This window comes from Macaca mulatta, chromosome X, assembly GCF_049350105.2.
Source record: "Macaca mulatta isolate MMU2019108-1 chromosome X, T2T-MMU8v2.0, whole genome shotgun sequence".
In the NCBI taxonomy this organism is placed as follows: Eukaryota; Metazoa; Chordata; class Mammalia; order Primates; family Cercopithecidae; genus Macaca; species Macaca mulatta.
In genome coordinates, this window is record NC_133426.1 from 99,846,579 (window position 1) to 99,850,989 (window position 4,411).

Sequence of the window (4,411 nt, forward strand, 5' to 3'; positions counted from 1 at the left end):
CAACCCTTCTAGGTGACTTTGAGGGGTTGAAGACTTAAGCAGAGGAAGTCATTGCAGATGTGGCAAAAATAACAAGAGGACTAGAATGGAGCCTGAAGATGTGACTGCATTGCTGCAATCTCATGATAAAACTTGAATAGATGAGGAGTTGCTTCTTATGGATGACCAAAGAAAGTGAGATGAGATCTACTCCTGGTGAAGATGCTGTAAATATTGTTAAAGTGATGACAAAATATTTAAAATATTACATAAACTTAGCTGCTACAGCAACCACAGGGTTTGAGATGATTGGCTCCAATTTTGACAGACATTCCACTGTGGGTAAAATGCTGTCAAATAGCATCTCATGATACAGATGAATTTTTCGTTAGAAGAAGAGTCCATTGATGTTGAAAATGTTATTGTTGTCTTATTTTAAGAAATTGCTGGCCGGGCGCAGTGGCTCAAGCCTGTAATCCCAGCACTTTGGGAGGCCGAGACGGGCGGATCACGAGGTCAGGAGATCGAGACCATCCTGGCTAACACAATGAAACCCCGTCTCCACTAAAAATACAAAAAAATTAGCCGGGCGTGGTGGCGGCGCCTGTAGTCCCAGCTACTCGGGAGGCTGAGGCAGGAGAATGGCGGGAACCCGGGAGGCGGAGCTTGCAGTGAGCCGAGATCCCGCCACTGCACTCCAGCCTGGGCGACAGAGCGAGACTCCGCCTCAAAAAAAAAAAAAAAAAAAAAAGAAAGAAATTGCCTCAGCCACCCCAACCTAGAGCAACTACCACTCTGATCAGCCAGCAGCCATCAACACTGAGGTAAGACCATCTACTAGCAAAAATATTACAACTCATTAAAGTCTCAGATGATTATTAGCATTTTTAGCAATCAAGTATTTTTAAGTTATGTTATGTACATTGTTGTTTTATACAGTGCTATTGCACATTTAATAGACTCTAGTTAATATGGTTTGACTGTGTCCCCACCCAAATCTCATCTTGAATTCTGACTTTCATAATTCCCACATGTTGTGGAAGGCACCTGGTGGAAAATAATGGAATCATGAGGGTGAATTCTCCCATACTGTTCTCATGGTAGTGAATAAGTCTCACAAGGTATGATGGTTTTATAAGGGGTTTCCCCTTTTGCTTGGCATGCATAGTTTCTTGCCTGATGCCATGTAAGATGTACCTTTTGCCTTCCGCCATGATTGTGAGGCCTTCCCAGCCACATGGAACTGTTAGCCCATTAAACCTTTTTTTTTTAAATAAATTACCCAGTCTCAGGTATGCATTTATCAGCAGAGTGAGAACAGACTAATACCGCAAATTAGTACCAGTAGGGTGGGGTGCTACTGTAAAAACATGAAAAAATTTGAAAGTGAGTTTGGAACTGGGTAACATGCAGAGGTTGGAACAGTTTGGAGGGCTTAGAAGAAGACAGAAAAATGTAGGAAAGATTGGAACTTCCAAGAGACTTGTTGAATGAGTGTGACCAAATGCTGATAATGATATAAACGGTGAAATCCAGGCTGAGGTTGTCTCAAATGTAGATGGAGAACTTGTTGGGAACTGGAGTAAAAGTTACTCTTGCTATGTTGTTCTTGCTTTGTTTTTCTGGTGGCATTTTGTCCCTGCCCTAGAAATTTGTGGAACATTCAACTTGAGGGAGATGATTTAGGCTATCTGGCAGAAGAAATTTCTAAGCAGCAAAGCATTCAAGAAATGACTTTGATGTTGTGAAAAGAATTCAGCTTTAAAAGGGAAACAGAACATAAAAATGTGGAAAATTTGCAGCCTGATGATGTGATAGCAAAAGGAAAATCCATTTTCAGTAGAGAAATTTAAGCTGGATGCAAAAATTTGCATAGGTAATGAGGAGCCAAATGTTAATTGCCAAGACAATGGGGAAAATGTCTCCAGGTCATGTCAGAGACTTTTGTGGCAGTGCCTCCCATTACATGCCCAGAGGTCTCGGAGAAAAAAATGGTTTCATAGGTGAGGCCCAGTGCCCCCCTGTGGTGTGCAGCCTAGGGACTTGGTGCCCTGTGTCGCCGCTGCTCGAGCCATGGCTAAAAGGGGCCAAGGTACAACTTGAGCCATAGTTTTAGAGGGTGCAACCCCCAAGCCTTGGCAGCTTTCACGTGGTGTTGAGCCAGCAGGTACACAGAAGTTAAGAATTGAGGTTTGGGAATGAACCTCTGCCTAAGTTTCAGAGGATGTATGGAAATGCCTAGATGTCCCAGCAGAATTTTGATGCAGGGGCAGGGCCCTCATGGAGAACCTCTGTTAGGGCAGTGCAGAAGGAAAATTTGGGGTTGAAGCTCCCACACAGAGTCCCTACTGGGACGCTGCCTAGTGGAGCTGTGAGAAGAGGGCCACCATCTTTCAGACACCAGAATAGTAGATCCATCAACAGCTTGCACTGTGAACCTGGAAAAGCTGCAGACGCTTAATACCAGTCTGTGAAAGCAGCTTGGAGAGAGGCTGTACTCTACAAAGCTGCAGAGGAAGAGCTGCCCACGGCCATGGGAACCCACCTCTTGCATCAGCATGACCTGGATATGAGACATGGAGTCAAAGGAGATCATTTTGGAGCTTTAAGATTTGACTGCCTCACTTGATTTTGGACTAGCATGGGGCCTTTAACCCTTTCATTTTGGCCAATTTCTTTTATTTGGAATTGGTGTATCTATCTGATGCCTGTACCTCTATTGTATCTATGAAGTAACTAACTTGTTTTTGATTTACAGTCTCATAGGCTGAAGGGACTTGCCTTGTCTTATATAAGACTTTGGACTATGGACTTTTGAGTCAATGCTGAAATGAGTTAAGACTTTGGGGAACTTTTGGGAAGGCATAATTGGTTTTGAAATGTAAGGACATGAGATTTGGGAGGGGCCAGGCCTGGAATGATATGATTTGTCCATGTACTCATCTAAATCTCATCTTGAATTGGAGCACCCATAATTCCCACATGTTGTGGGAGGGATCTGGTGGGACATAATTGAATCTTGGGTACAGTTCCCCCATAGTGTTCTTGTGGTAGGGAATAAGTCTCACAAGATCTGATGGTTTAAAAGGGGTTTCCTCTTTCACTTGGCTCTCATTCTCTCTTGCCTGCTTCCATGTAAATCGTGCCTTTTGCCTTCTGCCATTGTTGTGAGGCCTCCCCAGCCATGTGAAACTGTGTGTCAATGAAACCTCTTCTTCTTTATAAATTACCCAGTCTTGGGTATTCCTTTATCAGCAGCATGAGAACAAACTAATACAATATTATAGTGTAAGAATAACTATTATATGCACTTGGAAACAAAAAAAAATTGTGTAACAAACTTTACTGTAATATCCACTTTATTGCAGTGGGGGGTCTGGAACTGAACCTGCAATATATTTGAGGTATGTTTGTACAGACTTTATTCAGATTTCACCAATTCTTCCATTAAAGTTATTTTCCTGTTCCAGAATATAATCCAGGATCCCACATTGCAATTAGTTATTAAGTCTCCTTGGTCTCCTCTAGTCTGGCACAGCTCCTCAGTCTTTCTTTCTCTTTATGAGCTGGAATCTTTTGAAAAGTACTAACCAGTTATTTTAAAGAATGCTTCTCATTTTATATTTTCCTGATTTTTCCATATGATTCAATTCCAATTATATATTTTGTACAAGAATGCAAAAGTAAAGAGTCTGTGCCCCTTTTCATGAACCTTACCAGTAAGTGGGTACATGGTGTCCCTATGTCTCATCACTGGTGCTGTTAACTTTTATCTCTTGATCAAGGACTTACTATTTGCCAGGCATTGAAACAAACACATTGCATAGATCATTTTGCTTAGTCTTCACAATCCTATACATTAAACACTATTACTACACACAGTTCATATTTAATGAAACTGAGCCTTTTAGGGGTTGAGGAACTTGCCCAATTACACAGTTTGTAAATAGTGACAGCTAATAAACTTTGATTCTGAGCAGTCTAGCTTTTGAACCTCCCCTCTTAATTTCTATGTATACTGCCTCCCTACACTTAAAAAGTGGGTTTGCCCTTTGTTTAAAACTCATACCATTAAGTTACTACTATTATTTCCCCTACAGCTCATCACTACATACATTACTACTAGTCAGTCATGAGTTATGGTATCTGCAAGTCCTTCTCTCAACTCAAAGAGGCATAACAGGTTGAAACTGGGTTTTGAGAATGTTTCACAAGACCCTTAAGTGAACTCAAATGTTTGTCTATGTGCATCTGTGCACTTTAATGCAATCCATATATAAATATATAAATGCACATATTTCTGTTATCAGTGGTACATATCTGGGTTACTGGCAGCAAATCCTTATGGGTCTGCAACAACCTCAATTCTTGCCTCCTCAGAAGAAAGAATTCAGTTGAAGGGCATAAGGGAAAAAATCAGACCAAGGCAAGC